General features: G+C 50.1%; 1 pseudogene; it reads right to left on the reverse strand.

Moving 5' to 3' along the window:
• Positions 1-12,962: 12,962 nt before the first annotated feature.
• Positions 12,963-13,342, reverse strand: LOC100686336 (annotated as a pseudogene).
• Positions 13,343-13,854: the final 512 nt, after the last annotated feature.

Raw genomic sequence — 13,854 nt, forward strand, 5'->3', positions numbered from 1 at the left:
AGAGAGAGGGACAGACAGACAGACAGAGACACAGGCAGAGGGAGAAGCAGGCTCCACGCAGGGAGCCCGATGTGGGACTCGATCCCAGATCTCCAGGATAAGGTCCTGGGCCGAAGGCGGCGCTAAACCGCTGAGCCACCCGGGCTGCCCCCCAAGAAATTTTTTAGACATGGACTTAATTCTTTTCATAGTCAGAGAGCTACTCAGATTTCCTATTTATTCAAGTAGGATATTTTAAAAATGTCCATTTAATCTACCTTTAAAAATTAATGTATATACAGTTTCTATAACATACTACTTTTTTTTTTTCTTTTTAGCATGTTCCGGATGCACAGGAATGGTCCATTTTTCACTTCTGGCCTTAGTTATTAGTGTTTCTCTTCTGTTTTTCTTGATCAGTTTCACCAAGAGGTCATTAATGTTATTGTATATTCAAAAACTGACTTTTGAGTTTCTTAATCAGTCTTACTCTATGTTGCTTTCTCTTTCTATTTCATTAACTTTTGTCATGTTTATTTCCTTTCTTCTACATTGTTTCATTTGTCTTTTTTACACTTTTTCATTTTATTTGTTTCATTTGTCTTTTTTACAGTTTCATTTTATTTATGGTTCTCCTTTTAATGTCTTCAGATGATGATGATTTTATCATTTTTTTAGTGTATGTGGTGACATATGCATTTGAAGCAGTAAAATTTCCTCCTCAATGCTGTTTCATGTATCTGTAAAGGGTTGTTTTAAACAGCTTTATTGAGATATAATTGATGTACCACAAGATTCACCCGCTGACAGTGAATGATTCAATGATTTTTAGTAAATTTAGAGTTGTACCAATGTCATTAGGTTTTGGATCATTTCCATTGCCACAAAGAAAAAAAATCCCATAAACCATTTTGCTATCAATTCTTACTCTGATGTCCAACTGTCGGCAACCATTGATCTGCTTTATGGCTCCATACTTTTGCCTTTTCTGGTTAATTTGTATAAGTGGAATCACATATTTTTGGTCTGGCTTCTTTCTTTTTAAACTTTTTATTATTTTTTTTAATTTAAATTGTTTGCCAACATATACTATAACAGCCAATGCTCATCCCATCAAGTGCCTTCCTCAGTGCCTATCACCCAGTAACCCCATACCCCCATCCACCTCCCCTTTTGCAACCCTCTGTTTGTTTCCCAGAGTTAGGAGTCTCTCATGGTTTGACTCCCTCTCTAATTTTTCCCCATTCAGTTCTCCTCCTTTCCCTTATAGTCCCTTTCACTATTTCTTATATTCCATGTATGAGTGAAACCATATGATGTCTTTCACTGATTGACTCATTTCACTCAGCATAATACCCTCCAGTTCCATCCATGTTGAAGCAAAAGGTGGGTATTCATCCTTTCTGATGGTTGAGGAATATTCCATTGTATACAGACCACATCTTCCTTATCCATTCATCTGTCGAAGTGGTCTGGCTTCTTCACTTAACATATTGTTTTTGAGATTTATCCACACTGTAGTACACATATCAATGGATATTTTTTTGTTGTTGGTATTCCACTATGTTGATAGACCATAGTGGTGTGTATGCTGGGGAGGGGGGGAGTGATTATATTTATCTCTACTTCTACATCTATCTATCATCTATCTATCTATCTATCTATCTATCTATCTATCTATCTATCTATCATCTATGTTTGTGTCTATATCTAGCATTGTGTGTGTGTCTATATACCTATACCTAATCTATGCATGCATGCATCCATCCATCTCATGGAAGAAATAGGAGCATGTTTGCATCCTGATAGAACAAGCCCAGTAGATAGGGGGGATTTGTGATTGAGGAGGTGGAGGGGCAGGATTGCTGGTGTGGTGTCCTTGTGTGGGTGACATAAAATACAGCCAGTGGTGTAGGTGAGGCAGTGGCCTCAGCTAGGAGCACGACCAGATTCTCCATGCTGATAGAAGGAAAGGTGGAGGTATGAGCAGAGCTGCAGGTGGTGGGCAGATGAGTATTGCCTATATTTTGCCAGGGAAAATGGAAATGAGGTCATCATCTGAGAGTGATTTGGGGCAGGAAGCGTTAGAGGTGAAGGTATGAAAGCCAGGTTATAAAGTATTTACTTAAGGCAGTGGGAGCATAAAAGGGCTCATGTAGAGAGTGATTGCTCCTAGGATCAAGGCCTCTTTTGAGGTTTAGTGATCATGAATTTGAAATGACACCCATCAGTGTCAGGTATATTCAGCAGTTTGCATGTCAGCTTGGAACAAGGGGAGAATTAGGGAGTTTTGATAAAGTTTTGATAAATTAGGGAGTTTTGATACAGAGAAGGGCAAAGGAGCTGAAGGTACAGCTGGTTATGGGATTTAAGCAGGGCAAGGAGGAAGCCAGGGCCCGAGGAAGAGAGGGAGGGGGTAACTGGTAGGCTCCATGGATCATGCATCCCAGTGGGCTGAAGGCTTGTTGGGGTTGGGTGCCAAAAGGAATGAGCTGGAAAGAAAGAAGGCGGTGGTCAGAGAGGGGACACTTGAACCTGAGGCAGGGTAGCTGGTGATAGTAGTCAGTGATCCCAATGACTATGGGATCAGAGTTCCCACGGACTCCCACCAGCTTGCTGTGATCTGCTGGCTCCAGTTTGCCCTCAGGCTACACCTTTACCATCTTGTCATCATGATTCAGATTCTGGCCGTCCTGGGCTCCTTGACCATTCAGCTTAAAATTCCACCTGACATGCCTCCCAGGGAGGACATGTATCCTATTTGTAGCAAAAGAGAATATATTATACTCCCAGACCAGGAGTGGTTGCAGTGGGCGGCATGCCCCGTGCACACCTTCACGACGAGCTCTTTGAGGATGGGACTGCCTCCTCTGTTCCTTTCAGCCTCAGGACCATGCCTCGCGCACATCAGGTACTCGGTGGGTGCTTACTCAGAGGATTTACATAGGACTGACTGTCCAGTGGACTGGGTCTAGGGAGCATCGGGCTGGCTTAGCCTTTGCAGGAGCATTGTTGAGGCATGCAGGTGCTTCCAAACACAAATAATATTAAGTAGTCTTTCTTGCCAAAGAGAACCTGAGAAGTTCCTTGAGTGCTTCCTTCTCAACCACTTGAGGATGAGAAACTCAGCTGGCCCCTCGTAAACCGTCTGGGCCTATTGGATGCCAGCAGGTGGTGTTGATGACACAGTCCTACCCTCTATGTCACACAGATGGCGCCTGCGCCACTCACAGCGGGTTCCCCGAGTCATGTGGGGGAACCACTGGCCCAGTGGCACCAAAACACTCTCACACAAGGCTGCATTTGCTGCTTCGTTGAGCCACTTCTCCAAAGGAACACAGGTCTGCCACGGTTCAGGCAGCGCATGAGAGAACTGCAAGCAGAGGAGGAAGTCCAGATGTGAAGCTGCCGGAAGGTCATGAGAGTGATCTGAATCTGCAGATCCTCCCAGAAATGTTGGTGTTGGGGCAGTGAGTTTGGCTTGTGATCGTGCAGCTGTTCTGGACCTTGGTGTGCTAATCTGTGCAATGGGGATAATGACTCAGAGGGGTTTTGTGCAAAGCCCAGAAGATAGACCCATGAGCTGTGTGCTCAGTAAACTTCGGTCTTGGTTTTCCTTTCTCCTCAGGAGCCCAGGATGGTAGAGGCGGAGGGAGGCAGGTCCTCTGGCCACCTGACTATGGCTTTGCTATGGGATTCATCACTTTCCCCATGAAGAGGAGGCTGCGACTGCCTTCCTCAAACATTAATAGCAGGAAAGTCTGGTTGAAATGAAAGGGGGTGGGGCATGGGACCTGGGAGGGCATGGGACCTGGGGAGGGCCTGGGACCTGGGGAGGGCCTGGAAGCCCAAGGTATCCCGGGCCTCTTCTTTCTCATCCATGGTCAACTCTGCTGTGTGCACTGCCTGCAGGGACGGAGGTTCAGAGCACTGATCCAAGCAGGAGCTGCCCCTCCTCCAGGGGTGGCCACACCGCTCTTCAGTCTGAGCTCTGACCCTCTGTCTGCCGGGGAGAGGCTGTGTCCTGGGGTGCACAGAGTACCGCCAGTGCCCAGGAGACTGGCAATCGACTCCCCATTCTATCAAGACGAGATGCATGACCTGGGGTGTTCTGTCCCCTGGTAGACACTGATTCCTCATCCAAACGGGTGGAGGATGCTGTCTCTCCCCATCGGGCTTGGCACCCTTGGTTGCAGGGCTCACCGTGCTGCTCTGCGCAGTCCCTCCTCTACGGCAGGGTCCCCTCTGCCCCTCCACGGTGTGTGTTCATGGGATGCTCTTGCCTTGCATGGATTTCCCCTCGCCTCTCAGACAGCTGATGTCCTTTTGGTTGACTCCCCACCCCCAAGCCAGCCACAGTCCTGGCATTTCCACCTGCAAGTGCCTCTTCTGCTCAACACTTCTCACTGTCCATGTTGCCTCTCTCTGAGCCCTGCCTGTGTTGTCACCAGCTAGCTTATCCACCTGCCACCCTCGGATCCTCAGGCTCTGCTGTGATCTCCTTCCTTGGGACATCGGCCTGAGTTCCTTGAAGCTCAGATGCAATCCCATCCTTGCTTACAGCTCCCTGGTGGTCTTCCTTCTTCCCCCAGTTCACAGGGTGACTGTCCCAGCACCTTAGCCTGGCTGACAAGGCTCCTCTGGAGCCAGATCCAGCTCACTGCAGCCCCACTTCCCATCCTGCCTGTCACCACTCACGCTGCCCCTCCCCCCCCCGCACAGTACTTGCCTTCTCCTAAAGCTGGTTAATATTTCCAGATAATTCCCCTTTCTACCCTCTGGAGATCCCACAGTGGTATTAGGACTTCAGGACTCAGTCTAGGCACCACAAGGTGACTCCCCTGCTCTCCCGGGGGTGGGGGAGAGTTGCAGAAACACACCTGGTCTCCTGCTCTCCATAGCTCCTCCCGGCTCCCCAAAGCAGGAGTGCTTGCTTTAGTGGAGAGCTTGGGAAGGAAGCATTACCCCTCACTCCCAAATGAAGCTCAGCCCTCTCCTCTGGAGCAGCTGTCCTCAGGACACCATGGGGGGGTTGTAACTCACCATTTCCATGTTTGACTTGCCCACCAGCTAGGGAGCCCTGTGTACCCCCCGAGCACGGCTCAGACATGGCATTGCCTCCTCTTCGCCCCGTGCATGTTGAATGAAGGAGGAAGAGAGGTGCGTTACATGTTGCCCAGACACCTGGGGTGTAATTTAACTCACCCTGGAGATCCTCATGGGGATGCTTTGTAGGGAAATGCCTGTGATTCCTGCGTGGTAATGGGACATACCCACCATGTCCATTGAGGGCAAGAGTTGTTCCAGTTGACTGTTTCCAGATAAAAAGAGTTTTGGAAAATATGGCCTCCTTCTGCTATTTAGGGGAATGAGAGGCGAGAAGAGAGCTGAAATAATATCACCTAATAAATGGCCCTGGCCAGCAATTTCACCACCTGTCAGTTAATAGCATAAAATCCAGGTCAGCTGTGTCTACTTGGTGTCTTCAATGAACAGACCTGTGCCTGGTACTTTGTAAGGTGATTTCATTTGTTCTCACAGTGGTTCTGGGAACTGGGTGCTACCAATACCTGCTTCTCATCAATGGGAATATGGAGCACCCAACAGGCTAAGTGATTTTCCCCAAGTCATACAGTTTCTAAAGAGCAAGGAAAGAACTCACAGCCAAAGCTTGCTCTCCAGCCATGCTGCTGCCTCTCAGACTGGCCTGCACTGGGCCTCATAGTCCAGGAGGCTGTCTGTCTGTCTTAGGCCCAACATATAGCATTGCCCTGTGTCCCTGCCTGAGGGTGGCTCTGGGGGAGGGCGGGGACCCAGGCTTTCCTATTTCCTCCTGGCTCACCTTTCCATGTCTGCCCTTGAAAAGCACACAGGGGCTCTGCCCATGGCATGACCTGATCATGGCTGTCTGGGTTCATGGCTGCAGGGAGAGACCGAGTGCTGAGAATCCGTCTGTCCTTGGCCTCCTTGTCTCCACTGGGAGCTGAGCCAATGGTTTCCTCACCTCTGCTGGTGCCTTGCAGGGGGCCAAGCAACGGGGAGGAGAGCTGAGTCTCAGTCCTCTCTAGGGGCAGGACTGAGAAAGTTCTGTGGGGGTGAAAACTTCAACCCTGAACTCAGTGTGGTTCACTCCATGTATAGTCTTGGGCCAGGTCTTGGGTGGTGCTGAGAAAGAACCCAGGGAGGGCAGGGTGCAGGAGCCCACAGTTTGCACCTGGGTTCATCCTGTAGCACAAAGGAGACTTTGTCTTCCAGGGGATAGCTTGCAATGTTTGGAGACTTTTCTGGTGGTCACAACTGGGGGTGGTGGCAGGTTGTACGGGCATCCAGACATGTTGCCAAACATTGCATGATACGCAGGGTATAGCACCCTCCCCCTCCCCCACCCCAGTGGAGAGTGTCTGGCCCATTATGTGCTGAGACAAAATGATGGTTGTAGAGATGGCTCATGTGAGACAGCACCTGGTGATTTGTAACGGCTGGGGATCTTGAAGATCTACCCGGAAGCAGTGGGACTTCCCTGGAGTCCCAGTCTTCAATGTGCATGGGAATCCTCTGGGGTCTTGCTAAAATAAAGACTCTGAGTCAGTAGGTGTGGGATGGGGCCTGAGGTCCTCTATTTCTGACAGACTCCCAGATGAAGCCAATGATGTTCGTCCGTAGACCACATTTTGAGTAGCAGAGGCTCCAGGTACCACAGGGGAGCAAGCGAGTTGATGAAGGACATGGCAAGGAGGAGGGACGGGAAGTGTGGGTGGCTCATTACACCATGACCAGGTGTAAAGGGGCCTGGTCTTGGCTCCCACTGGGACATTCACTGGTCACAAAAAGTAAATCAATGAATAGCTGGGAGGCATCTCTCTCCAGCCATGGCTTCCATAGTAGCATAGTTGGTTTCTAGGTCTTATGTGGAAATGCATGGCATGTTCAAATCTTCTTTGGGAAACACTGGGTAAAGCTAAGTGAAATGCTGCTCGGTCCTTTACAACGTCTTAGTGCTTTGAAACCCTCACATTAACTGTAAATCCCTCAGAGGAAGATTGAATGTTTTATTGTGACAGCACACTGCTTTCCATGGCTTGCAGGAGTGTTTGGCTGAATCCTGCCTAATGGTTAGGGTGTGAACGGGCCCCACTCCCTCCCATCATGGGCCCTAAGACCAGAAGGGTCACAGCCTCCCAGTCACAGGGGTGGAGAGGGTGGCCACTGAGGTGGGTTCACTACATTTGGAGCAGAGACAGCTGGGGTTTTACCTTAGTGGCAAGGGCTGAGTCCATGTGTCAAAATGCTCTGTCATGAGGGTCTCTTCTGTGTCCCTGGCTTTTCCTGTGTCGGGTAGGATGAAGACAGCATCCCAAGACAGTGATGTTGCAGCTGCATGGCAGCCAGAGGACGTAGCTTTGCAGGTGGTAGAAATGCTTAAGCTGGAACCGGCCCAGCTGCTGCATCATGGGCACTAGGATCTTGACCCCCTCACTCACTCACTGAGAAGGGTCTGATCTCGGTGAGCTTTGGGTCAAAGAGGATTTTCCATTTCCCTGGTAAGAGACAGGACACCGCCAACATTCCCAGCAGAGGGCACCTGATGCCAGGGACTTCATTCATTTGGGAGGTAGTTTGGGAGGAGCTCTTGTGTGCCAGGCATCATTCTTGATGCGGGCAATACAGTCGTGCACAAGGGACCCGCTGTCAGAGGGGAGCTTTACATGTCAGGGCAAACAAGGAACAAGTAAAATAAGGAAAAATATGTTTGATGGTGGTAGTGCTGAGGAGAGAGATAAAGGGAAAGGAGATAGGAAATGTCAGGAGAGGGGAGTTATCGGTTCGCATAAAGCCTTCCTGGAAAGGTGATATGGGGGAAAGACCCAGTGGGGTGAGGGAGTGATGGAATGAATGGTAGGGAGAACATTCCAGAGAGGGGATGGTATGTGCAAAGGCCCGGTGGCAGGAATGAGTCTGGCATGTTCAAGGGACATTGGGAAGCCTGTGGATCTGGAGCTGAAGGAGTGATGGAGAGGGTGGTAGGAGGTGAGGCCAGAGAGAGAATGAGGACCACCCACCTCTTCATGCATAAACCGGAGGTGTAACAACGACCTCGTTGGATATCTGTCAGCATTCAATGAGATGCCCTCTGTGAAGCCTGAGCCCAGTGTCTAGTACATAGTAGTTGCTCAGGAATTGTTAGCTATTAATTTTACCATTACGGTGCTCACTGCAACTCTGCAAAATATGACACTATGCTCTCCCCTAATATCAGTTGGGTGCCGTCTACAGGTAAACGTGGGCTAGAGGGCCTGAGGAGCTTTGTCAGGGTTGGGCTGAGCCCACCCCTCCTCCTTTGGAGCTGGCTTCCTGCCTTCCCTTCTCGTCTGGCAGCTGAGGCTCCCATCTAGAAGTTGAGGGGTTCAGCTCTGAGGGGCCCAGAGCCAGCCTTGCAGTGCAGGAAGTGCCGAGAACCAGGGAGCTGAATTTCCGAACACTGTAATCTTGACAGTGTCTGGATTCTGGGTGTGATACAGAATAATAGCATCTCCCGTATGAAGAAGCCCACGGTCTTGCGGGCTAGAGGTAAATAATTAGAAAACTCTGATACTGCGTGTTACGTCTTCAGGTTAAGGAAAGGAGGTGGAGCCACAAGGACACAGAGGAGAGAGAGGCATGGGTCCCCTCCAGCAGCTCTACTCCTCCTGTTCACTGAAGACCTCCAACTCTCTAAGCACAACCCACACCTCTTATGAACTCCAGACCCAAATCCCCACTGGCCACCTGGTCACCTCCATCCAGATATTCTAGAAGCATCTCATGCTCCGCATGTTCAAAATGAAAACTAGTTCTCTCACCTCCACCTACTTTGGGGGGACGGTGTGTAGGGTTGCCAGACAAAATTTCAGAGAAACAAATTGTTTCTAATATAAATATAGCGGAAGCCTGGGTGGCTCAGCAGTTTGGTGCCTGCCTTCAGCCCAGGGAGTGATCCTGGAGACCCGAGATCAAGTCCCATGTCGGGCTCCCTGCATGGAGCCTGCTTCTCCTTCGGCCTGTATCTCTGCCTCTCTCTCTGTATCTCTCATTAATAAATAAATTAAAAAATAAATATAATTATACCCATGTTTTGTTTTATTTCTAAATGTGGCGACCCCAGTGGTGGAGGATATTAAGGAAGACTTCCTGGGGTTGGTGACTTTGAAGCTGAACCCTGATGGGTGGGTACCCAGTGGTGGGGGAAGTGGAGAGGAGATGGGGGGCAGAGGAGTGGGTGGCCTGTGTAGAGAGACCCATAGGGCAAAGGGATCATGCAGTTCAGGAAAGGGGTATTGTTTCATGCGACTAACCTGTGATGCACTCAGAAAGAGGGGAGTCGGGAGGGTGGCAAGAGGTGCGGTTGAAGCGATCAGCCGGGAGCAGGTCACTGGAAGGCCTTGGGGTCTGTGCCAAAGATGTGGAGCACGGTCCTAAGTTGGGCTGGGGTGACTCACAGGTGTTCAGCAGTGGGGCTACAAGGTCAAATCTGGTTGATGGAATGGTTACCCCGACAGCAGCATGGAAAATGGGTGAAGGGAGACAACAGGAAAGCCAGTTGAGAAGCAATTGCAATACGTCTGGTAAAAGATAATGGAGCCTGATGAGGCTAGTGGCAGTGGAGAGGGACAGTGGCACAGCCTGGAGAGAGATTAGAGAGGAGGCCCCCACAGGTCATGGCTTCTGCTTAGAAGTGTAGTGGGGGGAGGGGGTGGAAAGAGATAGAAGATCTGCCCAGCTCATGGTTAGAGCTGGTTTGGCAGATGCCCTGACACTTAAAGGAAAAGAAACAGAAGAGGGGGATTTGAGGGGTGGTAGGGTCAGTGGGAAGGGATTCTTGTTTTGAACATGCTGAACTTAGGGCATGTCTTGGATATTTGGGTGGAGGTGACCCGATGGCCTGTGGAGGTGTGGGTCTGGAGCTCATGAGAGGTGGGGGTGGACATAGAGAGTGCAGGAGGGGTAGGGGCCGCTGGAGAGCCAAACTTGCCCAAGGAAGATGACCAAGGGAGGACTCTATGGAACACCATCTTTAACAGGCTCCACATGACAGGGAGATACACAGAAATGGCAGAGCTAAGAAAACCAGCAAAGCCACACTGAGCCCACAGGAGGAGTGTCAGGGAGGAGAGTCCACAAAATAGAGTTAAATGTAGCAACGCTGGGGGGACGCCAGGACAGGATCCTCAGGATCCAGGGACATCCTCAGGACAGGATCCCCAGCTCAACAAGGAGTTTCTTTTCAAGGGTGGGCGGGAGGCAGCTTGCAAAACCCTTTGGGATGAACCCTGGGCCCAGAAGCAAGACCTGTGATGGGTGGCACGGCCGGCGAGCTGGGATAGCCCGAGGGGGCAAGGCTGTCACAAGGGCCCTGAACGTAGCCTCATGTTCTGCAGTTACAACTTGAAAAAAGTGAGTTTTTTGAACAGGGAAAACTGAATGAGAAGTCAACAGAGAGGCAGAAAAACCATGAGAGACTCTTAACTCTAGGAAACACACTGAGGGCCGTTGGAGGGGAGGGAAGTGGGGGGACGGGGTAACTGGGTGACAGGCAGTAAGGAGGGCGCGTGATGGGATGAGCACTGGGTCTTGCACACAACTGGTAAATCACTGCACACTACATCTGGGACTAAGTGTGTACTTTATGTTGGCTAATTGAATTAAAAAAAAAAAAACCAAAAAGCACGTGTTCATTCGCTGCGAAACACACAACTTATGTGCCTTCGTGGGGGCACCCCGACCTAAAATTTTGGTTGTGATGGGGCTACCGCCTGAGACAGAGCTGGGATGTTCAGGAGAAGGTACCAGAAGAGGGAGGGGCTGCAGGTGCAGGAGTGATAAGTGATTGAATTCTCGGAGGGGCAGCAAGAAGGTGGAAGGAAATACTCCTCTTGGGCAAAAGACGGATGAACTTTGTAGCTTACTGCAAAGGGATCTAAATAATCTCTAGAGAATTTCTTAAAGAAAGTATGATTGGCCAGGATTGAGACAGTGCCCAGCTTCCCAATGGGTCCTCCTGCTTATGAGGTGGTCCATCTGCTGCCTGGGCCTGTGGTTGTTCCCGAAGGGAGCGAGGAAGACCTCAGTGTGGTACAGGTTGTGGGCAAGGTGGACAAAACCACGTGCCAGGCTCTGCCCGTGACTGGCCGGCAGGCCTCCAGGGCCAGCAGGAGGGCAAGGAGTTGCTGGCTGTAGTGCGCACGGACCCCGCTGTCTGGGACCTGGGCGGGGGCGAAGCCAGACCCTCTAGGACCTGGGTGAGCACTGCCCGCGTGGCCAGGAGAGCCAGCAGCGTGGGGGGCATGGAGGAGCTGGGGGTGGGGAGAGGACGTTCTTGCTGGGTTTGCAGCCTGTACAGGCTGAAGGCAAAGTGGGAGTTGTTCAGGGAGATCGGGGAGGCCGACAGGGTCACTGGGCTCCCGTGATTTTCTTGGTCAGGAGCCCCTTGGCCACAGGCGTGAGGACCCAGCCTGGCCACCAGTAGCCAGAAGAACAGCGTGGGGTGTACCGTCCCGGACAATTAGAGACGCAGAACGCGGCCAGCCAGTCCCAGGAACTGGCACCCTGGAACGCTCCCTGCTACTTTCCTCCACTGAGTGCCCTGGGGTGAGACACAGGCTTTTGGAATCAGGTGGACCTGGGTTCGAGTCCTGCCTCTGGACCTGTGTTAAGCTTGATGCGAACACATGGTGGGTGAAACACAGGGGGTGTTTGGTAAAACTATAGTTGTTAGGGGAGAAAAGTCCTAGCTGTACCCTTTAGGCGTCTTTAGATTTTTTTTTTTCTCTTGAAATACAGAATTTTATTTAGAAACTGTTTAAAGTGGCAGCCCTGGTGGCTCAGCAGTTTAGCGCCGCCTTCAGTCCAGGGCCTTATCCTGGAGACCCGGGATCGAGTCCCACGTCGGGCTCCCTGCATGGAGCCTGCTTCTTCCTCTGCCTGTGTCTCTGCCTCTGTCTCTCTCTGTGTGTCTCTCGTGAATAAACAAAATCTTAAAAAAAAAAAAAAGAAACTGTTTAAAGTAGAAAAAAAAAAAAAAAAACAACCCTGTCAAGAAAGACCAGGTGGAAAATGGGTTCCTAATAAAATGGAATTTTAGGGCCATAAAAGTCTAAAAGGGCACAAAAGAGAAATAGCACCACTATTATTTGAACAATGGCTAGTTACTTGCATTTTTTGGCATTGTTAATCACTGAATCTGGGTTTGCCTCTGAATTCCACTCAGAGCATGCACTACACAACAGTTTTATCATAAAATATCTGCTTTCTTTAGATTTTAGTTATAATAATACATTCTACTTGAAATATAATATTCACAATATATAGATTCAGCTCCCCACCTGCTCACCCGATCCTGCTCCCTGCCTCTAGCTGTGCTGATTTATGGGAAATGGGCACCTGATCCAGGATGTCCAGACTCTTCCTTCAGAATTTGTAAAAGCTTTTTTTAAAAAATTTTTATTTATTTATGATAGTCACACACAGAGAGAGAGAGAGGCAGAGACACAGGCAGAGGGAGAAGCAGGCTCCATGCACCAGGAGCCCGACGTGGGACTCAATCCCAGGTCTCCAGGATCGCGCCCCGGGCCAAAGGCAGGCGCTAAACCGCTGCACCACCCAGGGATCCCCTTCCTTCAGAATTTGCACTTGGGACTGAGTGGGCCTGTCCTCATCCCGTGGGTGACTTCCCTGTCCTGTGAGCATGGGAACAGTGGTGTTTGTCCCCATGGAATGGAGAGAATCTGGCTGCTTGGTCTGGAGAGACGGGGTTGGGTGGGGAAGGACTAAGTAGGCTCCCTGAGTGAGGGAGAGAGAGAACTCCTGGGTTTCCCATACAGTCTAGGTCCTACCCTGGGGATCACGGTGCCCTGCCTTTTTTTTTTTTAAGTAAAAATTATCTTTACTACCCAAGAGGCAGGTTGTAACAAATGAAAGGAACAGTTTGAGGCAGGTGTATTGTTTCATTACAGTCATGGTCACACCATTGGGTTCTCGCCCTCCTCCCCCTCAGGTCAGGGGGCAGCAGCGAGCGGTGGTCCAGTCGATAATGCTGCACTGGCAGTGGCATGTAGTTTCGCCCCGGATATCCCAGGAACCACAGCCATAGCCACAGGCACAGCCAGTGACAGTCATCCCTGCAGGGCAGGAGGACAGTCTGCCTGAGTTCTTGATACTGACACATGACACATGACATCCTTTGTGTTGGGGAAGGATGTAACTCTAAGCCAGTGAGGGTTTCCTTTATCTTTGTATCCAGAATGAAGTCCAAGGAACACGGAGCAGTCCCTGGGATCATCGGCTGGAGGAGGAAGAGAGGGAGAAGGAAGCAACAAGTAGTCTTCATCCTGTGGAATGGCAGTGTCCTGGGCCTATAGACTTCCCTACTTGATCATGGTGGTGACAGGTGGGGATTCTCAGGAAGAACTCTACCAAGAGACTCCTCTGTCCCTCTCTGGACTCCAGCCCATCCCCCCACTGTCCTCTGCTGCGGTCGTGTCTCCCCATCTTCAGAGACCTTGCACACAATGCTTTATGATTTGGTAAAATACACACCTTCATTCTAAAAAAAGTTGTTAAGGAAAACTTGGGGCTAGGGGTGTGGTGGGGGTCACTGGTTCCCCCATTTCTTAAAAATGTCCAGGATCTGAATTCGCCTTCCAGGTCAGTGGGAAACCCCATTAAACCAATAATACAAGTTATATTGTGGGGAGCACTTATAATGCTCAGGGCTAAACTCCTTGTGAGTCAAAGTTAAATGAAATAGTGTATGTGCTCATGGCATGTAGTAAGCACTTGGCAAAAGTTGGCTGTTCCTACCTCTCCTGGCCACTGGCTTCTTCTTATGTTTGGTATGGG

This window comes from Canis lupus, chromosome 8 (assembly GCF_011100685.1).
Source record: "Canis lupus familiaris isolate Mischka breed German Shepherd chromosome 8, alternate assembly UU_Cfam_GSD_1.0, whole genome shotgun sequence".
NCBI lineage: Eukaryota > Metazoa > Chordata > Mammalia > Carnivora > Canidae > Canis > Canis lupus.